General features: G+C 50.9%; 1 protein-coding gene across 2 annotated transcripts in view; it reads left to right on the forward strand.

Annotated features, from left to right (window-relative positions):
• MDGA1 (MAM domain containing glycosylphosphatidylinositol anchor 1) overlaps positions 1–12977 on the forward strand; it is a 57630-nt gene that overhangs the window by 15491 nt on the left and 29162 nt on the right. The window lies entirely within an intron of this gene.

Below are 12977 nucleotides of genomic sequence, written 5' to 3' on the forward strand. Positions count from 1 at the left end.
CAGTGATGGCGGCTGTTCAGAGGCGGCCCTGCTAAGTGAGTGATGCCCGTGCCGGGGCCTGGCTCGGGAAGCTAGTGAGTCACAGAGACTGCCACCAGGGAAGCTGCACGGGAGGCTCTGTGTGCCGGCGTGTGACACATTATTAGGGGGAAGAGGGAGCAAGACAGAGACCCTGGCCCGGGAGAAAGGGTGGCAGAATTCCAGCCCTCCTCCCATCTTCCTCTTGGGGAAATTTATAGCCAGAATGTTCCCTTCGAGCCACTTTGTAGGTTGGGAGACAGGTATGTTTTGCACCCCGGCCTTTACTGCACCACTGCCTCTCCCAGACCTCATTTTCCTCCTAAGAGGCAGCCCCCACCCCCGCCCCCACCTCCTCAGCCCCTAGGAGCTTCCTAAGGGCAATGACTTTTCTGTCTCTGGCTGCGATTGAACTCTGGTGCAATTGGCCTCCCCCCTCCCCAAGTCCTTCACTTTTCTCCCCCGACCTACTGGGTTCCAAATCATTTATAGGTTGTTCGGAGGCTCAGCATTATAATCAGATCCTACGGTGCATGCCACTTACGTGGTTTCTAAAGTTTTAGCCAAAAAAGGAGTGAAAGCCTTCAGTGATGGAGAAAAAAAATAATGAGAATACTTAACAGGAGGGCAGGTATGGCATTTCTTGATTTATAAATGTACCCAATGCTAAAGAAAATATGTTCCCCAACTTGATGCTTCCTGCATTGACTCTTGGAAAGAAAAGATTGTTCATCCTTTTCAGGGATTTAACATGCTTTCCCTCCCAGGGGTGTTTGCCTTTTGAAAGGGACACAGGTAAAGAATGAACAAGTGACTGTTTAATATGCAGGTGTTGATGAGTGTTATGAAGAACACACAAAGCAGGGAAAGGGATTGAAAGTGATAGAAGTGGGGGCATGCATGCTGTCTGAAATAGGGTGGTCAGGGAAGGCCTCCCTGAAAACACAGCTGAAGGAAGTGAGGGAGTGAGCTCTGGAAATCTGGGGAAGAATAATCCAGCAGCGGGAGCTGCAAGTGCAAAGGCCCTGAGATAGGAGTGGTTTTGGCCTGCTTGAAGAACAACAGATCTGAGAGCAGTGTGACCACAGTGCCAGGGGGCAGTAAAACATAAGTGGGGATGGGAGCAGATGACAGGGGATGTGACAGCCTATTAAGAAAGTGTTGGCTTTTGACTGCACGTGAGGTGGGAGCCATGGTAGGGTTTTGAGCAGAGGAAGGACAGGGCTTGACTTAGTGTTGTAAAGGGATCCCTTTGGTTTCTTGTGGAGAACAGACTGTACTGGGCAAGGGAGGAAGCAGAGTAGACCTATCAGGAGGCTGCTGTCGAAATCCAGGCAGAAGATGGTGATGGCTAAAAGTAGGGTGGTATCGCAGGGGTCGGATTGGGGATCTGTTTTGAAGGCAGCTGAGAGGGCTTGCTGGTGGATTGGGTGTGGGCTGTAGGAGAAGGGGTGAGGATTGTTTCTGGCTGACAGCAGGGGATATTGTGTTTTCACTAATGGGGATGCGGTGAGGAATGACTCTCAGGCCGCTGGCGGACGGTAACGGCTGTCCTCCGGATGTCACTGGGTGCAGAGAGAGGCATACAGCAAATCAGGCCCTTACATCTCTGCTCCCTGATTTTTAAACCTCAGAGCTAAGCCTCCTGCCACCTCCTGAGCTGGATGGGGTGAAGGCCGGTCTGGAGAACTGTGGGGAGGTGGCTTCAAGACGTTTCATGCAGTCAGGTCATGGCACCTTTAACTCCACCCCACCCTGGGGTAGGGGACAAGGCCCCGAAACCCACAGCGCCTGGGGGTGGGACCCTTGGAGGCTCTCCAGAAACTCTGTCCTCCCCTCCCCTGCTCTTCCGTCCTGGGGTCTAAGGCCCCACCTGCTCTCAAGCCGCGGGATTGGTTTTGCTTTCAGGGTTGTATTGTTATTATTACCCACTTAAACAACCTCATGGAAAAAAAAAAAGAAAAAAAGGGAACCCAATGACCATCAAACACTAACCGTTCATTCTAAATTCCCAGCCCATACCTGTCAATACATTTTTATATAGCGGTAAACAGTCGTCCGTTCTGCACTGTCGGCCGACTTTATCTCCCACGCACGTCTCGCAGTATTGACTGAGCCCTCAGCCCTGTCACTTTAATGGCTGCAGGGCACCCCCGCATCGATGTGCTGGAGTTGGGTCACCATTTCTCTGTGGCGGAGAGTTTGGGCAGGTGCCAGTTTCCCCTGCTTCTAGAGAGCTCTGCCGTGAATAACCTTATGTGAATTACTTTTTCCTTTTAAATTATTTCCTTGGGGCCTATTCCCCAAAGTGAGATTGCCTAATAGGTCATAGGATAGGAACAGGTTTATGGTTCTCATTTCGCCCTGCTGGGTCACACTACAAAAAGTTTGAGCCAGCTTTGCACACAGCCCAGCCACAGTGGATTTTATCCTCCGAATTTATTTCCCTGGGTTTAATAGATGCATTATGACTTGTTTCTTAACTTCCAGTGTTTGCTTCCCGAAGCCACATTTGGGTCTCTCGGCGCCTAATAAGTACCTGATCTGGGCAGAACTTTACAGTTTACGTGGAGCTTTCTGGTATGCCATCTCAGTGAGGCACTGTGAGCGTAATATTATTGGCCTCTGTTTTATACGGCAGAATGGGAGTTTAGTCACGTTAAGTGCTGGAGTGAAGCCTCCAACCAGTTCTTGCAGGTTTGGTTAGAAAGGATTCCCATCCGCCTGCCACCATCCCATTCTCTTTGTGGGCCCAGGGTCCCCAGATGCCCAGTTCAGCCCCAATTCAGTGCCCTCAGCCCTGTCGTCTCCCCTCTGCTCCCACAGCCAGCTGGTGCCAGACCCTATGCCCTATGCCTATGCTCCCAGGTTGGGCCTCAGCTCTGTGGGGCTTGGAGGAAGCCACTGGGTTTGGGGGTCAGGTGGGGCTTTGGGGGTTCTTTGCCTTAGCAAAGCCATGACACTTTCCATTTCCTGGCCTAGGACTGGCCCAAGCTCTATGTTCTGGGTGGGGAACCCAGACCTAGCAGGTTTTATTCTGCTCCCTTCAAACCATACTTTTTTTTTTTTTTTTTTTTTAAGATTTTATTTATTTGACAGAGAGAGACACAGCGAGAGAGGGAACACAAGCAGGGAGAGTGGGAGAGGGAGAAGCAGGCTCCCCGCTGAGCAGGGAGCCCGATGCGGGGCTCGATCCCAGGACCCTGGGATCATGACCTGAGCTGAAGGCAGACGCTTAATGACTGAGCCACCCAGGTACCCCTCGAACCACACTTCTTGAGTATCGCCTAGGCAGTGTGCACTGTGCTTGGTGGATCTGGTTTTTACTGTATTTAACACTCACCATAGGGAGCGCGCTTGTGCCCATTTTATAGTCAGGAGACTGAAGCTCTAGACTAGAGAGTTAAAAGATCTGCCCCAGGCCACAGAGCAATTGCTGTAACTCCCTAGACAAGAACCCCGTGCCCAGGCTGGGTCTACACCAGACCTGCGCCTCCCATGGGTTTGGGTCAATAGTTATGCTTTAGTGTGGGGCTGGGGTGGGGACTTGGTCATATCTAATGTCTGGGCTGCTGCCAGGGTGCAGGGCCAAGGGAATGGCAGTGACTGGTCCCCAGGACTGGCAGAGCTTGGCAGGGCTGGGCAGCTGGGACCCAAGTAGGAAAATCTACATGATTGACCCCATGTCCATGGACTTCACATCCCTGGGCCAGGCAGGCTCAGGTCCTACGTTCTAGAAGCCATTCTCTGCCCTATGGATGGCAGCCTCTCTCTTCCACCATCATCCAGTATGTTCTCTTGGGGAGATCTTTCCTTCCCACGATTACCTCCTTTAGCCCACCTTGCTGTTCTGGTCTCTCAAGATTACGGCTCGTGGCGTTCCCCCCAAAGTAGACCTCCGCATCCAGTGTTGCATTTTCTCCTTGTAGGCCCTTTGAACAGGTTCCCACAGGGTCCCGGGCTATATTATCAAATGGAAAAGGGTCTAGAATTTATTAAGTACCTATTTCGATACCAGTCCTTGTGTTAGGTACCCGATGTGTGTGATCTCATTTAATTCTCACAACCCAGAAGTTACTTCCCCTACTGTCTGAGATGTCTTTTCTCCATTTGCAGAGTGAGGAAACTGAGGCTTCAGGAGGCTGAAGGACTTGCCCGATAGTAAGGAGATGAATGGTAGAGTCCTGCCTCCCGCCCCTTGTCCCACACCATCTGGGCAGCCCCTCAGGCTTACATGTACAGCCTTAGGTCAAGCAGTGCCGGATTTAGGGCATGTGACTCTCTGCTCTCTTTCCTGAGTGTCCTGCCTGCACTTATTAGAGCTGCCCTAGGTCCCTTCACTGTTGAGACTTTTGATCCTGGTCTTCTGCGACCCAGGGAGAAAGTCCCTTACAGCTTCTCCCAGGGCACCTCAGAGTCCCCACATAGGGGGCTTTCCTGGTGGCCTGTCCCGACATCCTGGAGTTCCATTAGTGGGGTGCCCATTAGACTTCCATTGATCCACAGTCCATGAGTATCACTTGGCACTCTCAACCCCTGTGTGCCTTCCGATGAGGCCAGGATGTGGGTGCAAGGGTGCTGGACATTCCCTGGGACTGGGGCACAGTTGGACCGGCCACCACTTCCGGCAGAGGAAATCTGTCAAGAGGGCCAGGCTCTGCCCAAAGCGTCGGGTTCTGCACACGGTACTAGGCCGTGCAAACAGTATCCAGTCCTGCAAATAGGAGCAGGCTCTGCAGGCAGTCGCAGGCCCTGCCTCCGAGCGGGGAAGCAGAGCTTTTGTGCTCGGTCGTGGTGATAGGGTGGCAGGCTGAGCACTCATCCCTTCTTCTGTGGCTGCTCTCATATTCAGTGACGGCACCTTGTACTTGGAGGTCAGAGACATACACGCTCAGGTTGGGGAGAGATTTTTGTGGCCAAAGAGGAGGATGGCTGAATACGGGTTTGGTTGTGATGAGCCAAAAAAGGACCCTGGGGTGGAGGGCAAACTCTAGTGGGATCTGCAGCCAAGTGAGGACAGAGGTTCTTCACTGAGGGCAGCTCTGCCTTTACGGCTCTGCATCCCAGCTCTGAGGGGAGGACAGTTCACACAATAGGTGCTTAGGAAATACTGCAGAAAGAATCGATGAATCAATGGCAAATAAACAGGCAATTGTGTGTGTCCTCTGAAGGGTTGGGAGCCCAGGAGCGAGAGGGAGGATGGAGAGGAAATCAGCTTGCACTGAGGTCTAATGACCCAAGAGAATGTCCAGAGGGGTGCAGGGCAGAGTGTGATGATGCTTCCCCTCAAGATGACCGGCATTTTTTTTTTAAAGATTTATTTATTTATTTGAGAGAGAGAGAGAGAGAGAGAGCGTGTGCACATGTGAGCAGGGGGAGGGGCAGAAGAAGAGAGAGAATCCCAAGCAGGTTTCCCGCTAAGCGCGGAGCCCAGTGCAGGACTTGATCCTGCAATCCTGAGATCATGACCCGAGCCAAAACCAAGAGTTGAATGATCAACTGGCTAAGCCAGGCCAGATGCCCCTCAAGATGACCGGCATTAAGGTGAGGTCAGAGGAGATGGTGTGGGATGGGGGAGACTGTTTCAGGCTGGTTTTCCCAGCATTGAATTGGAGACTCCCCTAGACTTGGAGAAGTCCCCTGGTCCATCCTGGGTGGTGAACAGAGGACAGGTGGTAGCCAGCTCCACAACCAGCCAAGGCCAAGGTGGGGGTAGGGCAAAGCCTTGCTGTGGACAGCACAGAAGGGTGAGTTTTCCCAAGAGGCCTATGTTTGATGGCCCACAGTTTGTTGGAGAGGTGTGGAGCGTCATCCCTGGCAGAAGGATGCCCAGGTGGAGCTGGCCAAGTGCCTGCCCCATGAGCCTCCTCCCAGACCCTGGCCGTCATTCTCTCAGCAGCTAATTAAAAGAGAAAAGCCTGTTAATATTTCAGCACTGTTAACTCTGCTAAATTATTAAGTGTCCATTTACATTACGTGTATAAAAGGATCGATAAACATGTGCGTACCAGGAGCTGGGAGGGCCACGGCAAGATGGTTTCTAAGGATGCTGCATGGGACTGGCCTAACTAGTGACTCGGAGACTATGTCGTGCATCCTGAGCCCTGAGTCCTCAGCACTGTGCCAGGCACTCAGGAGCTGGAAACACACAGGGCTTAGCATAAAAGTCAGAGAGTCAGACTCTAAATCAGCAGGGTGTCCTTGGGCAACTTACTTAACCTTGCTGAGCCTCAGCTTCCTGATCTGACAAATGGGTGTAATAGGCTTGTTATGAGCAATACATGAGATAATAGACATAAAACACTTGACACATGCTGGCACAGAGTAAATTGTTACTGTTATGTATATATCGTGATGTTATTGTTATGTTAGGGGGGTGGGTCGGGGGACACCGGAGCCTTAACTCCAGCTCACGGCCAATCTCTCCCTGCCCGCTCAGCAGGCCTTTATAGACATTGTCCTCATCCCAGCTCTTCCGGACTGCACACTTCTCTAGTACCCCTCAGCACCAAGCTCAGCACCTCATGCTCATAAGGATGTGTTGACTGATGGAAGTCAGGACTAGAACACAGATCCTGATTCCATATTGCCTGGCCCAGAACACTCAGTGATACTTGTGGGAGGTTGTGAGGATGGTGGCACTTGCCCTGCCATCTGCTAACGGGGTAGATAGAACTGACTTCAGGTGGAGAAGTCTGCAGCCCCCTTCTCCCCCCCACCCCCCTGTTCCTCTGGAAGTTTCCCAGCCACACACACCTTCCCAGAAAGAATCAGGAGTTGGAAGCAGGACAACAGCCCCCACTTGACGATGATTAACTTTTTTTTTTTCTGCAAAGATTTTATTTATTTATTTGACAGAGAGAGACACAGCGAGAGAGGGAACACAAGTGGGGGAGTGGGAGAGGGAGAAGCAGGCTCCCGGCTCAGCAGGGAGCCCAATGCGGGCCTCAATCCCAGGACCCTGGGATCATGACCAGAGCCCAAAGCAGACACCTTAATGACTGAGCCACCCAGGCGTCCCTATGTTTAACCTTTTTAAATGCGGCGTGGGGAAGAAACCTGAAGGAAAGCTGATGGAGCTTTAAACTAAGGGTTTCCATTCATTTCGCTGCCTGCCTGCCTGCCTGCCTTATTTGGCTCTACATCTTACTGCCGCATCCTTGTGCATTTAACAGCACCTCCTACACTTTGGCTAGTGCCGGGGAGGAGATTCTCTTATGAGGGATGGGGGTCTTTGAGGAAATTTCCCCTCCAGGTTCCAGTCAGAATTCTCTTCTGAAGCCTGGTGGATGAGTTGAATTTGCTTTAACATGAATCCTTGAGAGTTTGTGGCTTCCTCACTGGGCCTGCTGGGTGCTGGCTGTCCCGACCCCCACCTATAATTTGGGGTGTATGCTTTCTGGAGGAAAAAGGAGTGAGCCGGTAGGCCCGAAGCATTGTACCAGGGACCCACTATTTCTGCCTCAGCTGTACTCCTTATGATGCTGCCTTGTGGGTGACACCTCTCATGCTGTTTGGCTCTGCTCAGCCACAGGGCTGGGGAGGGCCGTGATACTTGGCTCGACAGCCATTAGTTTTATATTGAGCTTTGGATCAGCATTTCTCCACTTGTTTTCCACAACGCTTCTCTCTTTCAAGATGCTAAGAGTTCCTCTGTGAAGAAAGGGCTTTATGGTCAAATATATTTGGAAAGCACTGGCTTAAACTAAGTTACATAGGTGTGTTTACTGCAGGACTTTTCAGAGCCTTTAATAATCTACCTTTGGGTGCCAAGACACTCTGGGAAGGAGAGAGAAGACGCAGCATCAGCATCCTGACTTGGCAGAGGACTATCAATGAACACTTTATGGCACCATGGGTTGGGAGATACTGTTTTCCTTTTCCACGGGGCTTCATTGAAAGATCTCAGGAGAGTGAAATCAGAAATGTCTTATAGACCAGAGGCAGGGAAACATACATGGTTCCAAACTCCCGTCCTATCTTCTATCCACCAGTGTGGTGTCAAGCAGAGATGATCAAATCCAGCCTCCAAAATTCCCAAAGAGCTTGTTACAAATACAAACTCTGACAACCTTGGAGTTGGCATGGCAACAGCCTCCCTGGTGACACAAGGCGGGGGTAGGGGATTCGTGGAGGACTGGGACAGGGACTAGAGTTCCAAGCTAGCAGGTGAAAAGGCCGGGGTTCAAGTCCCACTCTGCTCTTGTCCTGTGTCAGTGAGTGACAGGGACAGGGCATTTCCTTCTCTGGGCTTCCACTGTCTTCTCTGCCAAAAGAGGCTAAATCAGACTTACTCTTTTTGCCTCTCAGAACAAGGTAAGGAGCTTGGAAATATATACAGTGGACCCCAGGAAGGTATCACTCGTCACCATCTGTGGCAGATAAGACCAGGTCCTTTCATGCAAAGGACTTGCAGCCCCCCAGGGAGGTGGGTTCTTGAGAGGAGCGCGGGATCATTTATAGAATAATGATGCTAGCTACCATGTTTAGATGGCTTACTGTGTACCAGGCACTGCTTTCAGCACCTGACCTAAGTTTACTTACGTATTCCTCACAACAAGCCCATTTTACAAGTGAGCAAATGAAGGCTTAAGTAACTTGCTAAAGTCACGAAGTAACTTGCTGAGAGCTGAGTGTGCTGGGAAGCTGAGAGGGATGCTCAGAAGGGGCCCCATCCCTCCCCCCCGTTCCCAGCTCCTCTGAAGCCTTGCACCGCCCTCAACATGAATTTTAACATATCTGTGAAACATCCCTACCGGCTTAATGTCCGCTTTGAGCATCTCCAACCTGGGATTTTGGGGGGCCCCAGAGGGTGCTCTCCTGCCCCCATCTCTTGTTTCTACTTAATCATCTCAGGAGCTGTTATTTATTGAGAGAGCACATATTGTTTGGCCAGATGTTTGTGTTGTTTTTTTTTTTAAAGATTTTATTTATTTATCTGACAGACACACAGCGAGAGAGGGAACACAAGCAGAGGGAATGGGAGAGGGAGAAGCAGGCTTCCCGCTGAGCAGGGAGCCCAATGCAGGGCTTGATCCCAGGACTCCGGGATCCCGACCTGAGCCGAAGGCAGACACTTAACGACTGAGCCACCCAGGCGCCCCTGGCCAGATGTTTTATAGATGTTGTCTTAAACCCTCATGCCAGCCCCGGGAGAAGGCATTATTGTTCCCATTTTATGAGGGAAGAGGCTGAGGCTCAGAGAAGTTAAGTAACTTGCCTAACGTCTCCCAGCTAGTGGGTAGCAGAGCCAGGCATTAGGCCCGGATTGTCTGCTTTTCCCATTTCTCTAAGGCATCTCTCTCCTCTGTTCGCTGTTCCTTGACGAATCCCCTGCTCTAGAGTAGTCTTAGCACTTAGAGCACTCTGAAGCCATCCTGTTCATTTCTGTTCCCTTGTTTGCTATCCATCTCCCCAACAGTGCTCCTTTGTTGTTTGCTTTTCCTGATGGTCTGTCCGGCACCCACGCAGAGCGGCCGGCTCGAAGCATTTGTTGTTTGACAGACTGAATGAAGGGATTATGATGTCATGGTGCCTCTTGACACAGGTCCTGGCCTGGTTGCCTTTGGAACAGAAGATGCGGCTGCTGGCCTTGCCTTCCCAGGGCGCGTCGAACAAGAGGCTGAGGTTAAGTGAGGCAGAGCCTTTGGGGGCCTGCGACTTGGTGGGGACTCTGTTGGTTCAGGGTCCGAAACACAGTTCTAGCCATTCCAGGGGTGAGCAGAGTGGGGGAGGCTGATTCACGTTAACGAAGCTCAGTGGGAAGCCACGGGCATTTTCCCTTTGCTGCAGAGGGAAAATCTACACCTCGAAGAAGTCAGCCGTGGGAAGCAGAAAATCAAATAGGAATCAGAGTAAAGGGAGTAGGTAGTTGTAATGGTTAGTGTCAACCAAAGAAACCTGATAACCTCAATGGGCAATTTTTAAAAATTGAAGTGTAACTTAGGTAGAGCCAAATCTTAAGCAAATAACCCGATGCATTTTTACATATATGTCCACTCATATAACTACCACTCAGATTAAGATGTAGACATTTCCACCGTACCAGATGGGATCCCACCTTCTCCCCAGAAACTTCTGGTGTGCCCTTCCCAGTAAATAATCCCTATCCCCACCCAAGGGCAACCACTGTTACTTTAAAATCGGTTTTTCCAGTTTTGAATTTCAGACACATGAAATCATATACTATTTACTCTTTGGTGTCTGAGTTCTTCCACCCAGATTGTCCATGTGAGATTCAACAGTGCCATTGTATCTATTAGGAGTTCTTTTTATTTTATTTTTTATTTTTGTGTAATATTCCATTATATGAATATACCAGAATTTATTTATCCATGCTAGTCTTGATGGACATATGGGTGGTTCTCGTTTTTAGCCGTAATGAATAAAGCTGCTGTGAATATTCTTGGACCTATTGTTTTGTTGTCATAAGCACTCCTTTCCACTGGGTACTACCCAGGAATGGAATTGCTGTGTCATGAACCATACCCTCGTCTAGCTCGAGTAGGTACTGCTAAAATCTCTTCCACAGTGGTTCTATCATTTTAGAGTTTGATACTCTTAAGAGTTAATGTCATCAAAGGGAGTTAGATCATCTTAATGATGTCATCATTCATGATGCCCGGTCTCCAGTGAGGAAACGTGGCTGGTGGCCAGAGGCCTTGTGTCTGCTGGCCAGGTCCTGTGTTTTCTGGCCTCTGCTGGCCAGACCCTGAGAATGTCAGGCTCTCCAGCTCCTTTTCAGTATTCCTTATCAGTCACCGAACCTTCTGTGGTTACAACACTATTTGGCTACGGGCAAGCCACAGTGTCCAAGATTACAGCTTATCTTCCACTCAAGCCCGTTATATCAATGCCTTCCTTGTGGGGAGGCACCCCAGGCCTCTTGTAGACATCCATGGGACCTTCTGGTCTTATCAGCAACTGGCACGCACATCATGCATGGCGGGGGTTGTTTCCTGATGAGATTTCCTGGGGTCCTTGGCCACAGATGACTCTCTGCCATGGTATGGTGATGTTCATGCATTTTCGTCGCAGAGTGTGAGTTTCAGACCCATTCCCCAGATTCCAGGGTGCATCTTATATATGGACTACACGCTGATTACAAATGTATAGAAAGTGTGAGTTGAGAAGGATCTCAGAGGTCTTCTAATCCACTCCCCCGCTATAGGAGGGGAAACTGAGGCCCATGAGGTCTGACTTGCCCAAGGTTGCATAGCTTGTCTCTGACAACTAGCCTCAGTTCATTCCTCTATGGCAGCCAGGCAGGCAGGATGGTTGTCTGGACACTCAGACTCTAGGCTGCTGGTAGCTGTTACTGTTTGCAGAGACTCTCGTGGTTCAACATGTGTTGCCCCCAGTCGCTGCCCCACAGGCTTTTTGACCTACAGCCGGGCTGCCTCTGGGGACCCACCTCTGTAATTAGTTCATGACTGTCCCATCTGTGTTGGTTGGAGAGGCTCTGGTAAGGCGCTACTTGTAACTGCAGGATACATCGGGGTTCACTAAGCACGTCTCATCTAGCCTGTGTTACTGTCACACCCACCCTCGTGAGTTCTCAGGGCTGGCAGCATTCTCTCTGTTTTAGAGATGAGAAAATAAAGGTCCAAAGATCACTCATGGTTTACTCCAGGTAATATATATTATATAGGACTTTCTCCTTCACCCAGCAAAAATCTCCCCTATTCTCTGAGGCCTGGTGAGAAAGCTGCCTCTTCTAGAACCTTCTGTGATCCTTCCTCTAGCAGACTTTCTCTCTCCTCTGATCTCCTAGGGCCTTCTGTATCTCTTTTAAGATGCTTAGCGACATCATCATGGGATAGTCTTGTAAATTCATCCATTCAACGTTCACTGAGTGCCCACTGTATTAAAGGCCTCGTGCTGGGGATAACAAGATGGAACTCATGGTTTGGTAGACAGAAGGACAAGAGCCCTGGATCTGGCAGACAGGCAGAATGATGCTCTGCTGTTGCACTGGGGGAGTGATGGGTACAGAAGGAGGGAGGGCGCCGGTCAGTCAGGGGATGCTTCCTGGAGGAAGTTACACATTTTATGTATAGGTTTTACCTCATCTTTGTGCACCTCTTTGGGGCAAGGACTCTGTTTTCAGCCCCTTGTGCCCCTGGTGCCCACCTCCACTTTCTCCACCCTCAGCTGTGAGCAGACAGGTATGAACTCGGGGGCCTCCTTTTCAGAGCCCAAACATTGCTGGGCTGGGGGCTGGACACTTAGGGAGGGGCTGTGTACTTCTCCCAGTCAGTCGTCTTCCCTTTGGGTGTCACAGCTGTGGTCCCCTGGCCCTGGTCACTGTGAGAAAGGCCAGGGAGGAGCCAGTCTTTTGAGAGCTTCCAGGCCCCTGGAGAGAGCTTCCATCCCTTAAAGAGGTTGGCCCAGGCTCAGGGAGCAATGAGGGAAGAGTAACAGGCCTTTGGGTGAGGGGAATGAGCAGTCTGTGGGACTGGGAGATATCTTAGTCAAGCTCTCTAAAAGTAAAGCCTGGGATGGTTGAGAGGGTGCAGGTCAGGCATGGGATTTGTGAGAAAGTGCTCTCAGGAGACACTGGAAGGGGAAGCAGCCAGGCAAAAACATGGTTCAGTTGCTTTAGCCTCAACCTGCTCCCAGGGGGACTCTGGAGAGTAAATGGCACCATGGTCATCCCACCAGCGGGGTTGGTGGGGGGCGGGGTGTAGCTATCAGTCACTGGGCTCCGTGTGTGCGTATTGGGGAAAGGGGTGATCTTGTGGGCATTTCTGGCCCAGGCAGCTCCCACTGGCAAAGGGCAATTCCCAGGGGAAGGGGAGCTCTGTGCACCTAGCAGCTAACGCTCAGCAGCTGGGGGGTGGATGCCCCCGCCAGGTATAGGGAGCTGGGGGGAGCACCGGCAGCTCCCACTACAGGGCCTGCTGAGACAGTGATACTCATTGAGTGATAACCAATCGGTATAGATACCGAGCCCCTCA

Source organism: Halichoerus grypus, chromosome 9, assembly GCF_964656455.1.
Source record: "Halichoerus grypus chromosome 9, mHalGry1.hap1.1, whole genome shotgun sequence".
In the NCBI taxonomy this organism is placed as follows: Eukaryota; Metazoa; Chordata; class Mammalia; order Carnivora; family Phocidae; genus Halichoerus; species Halichoerus grypus.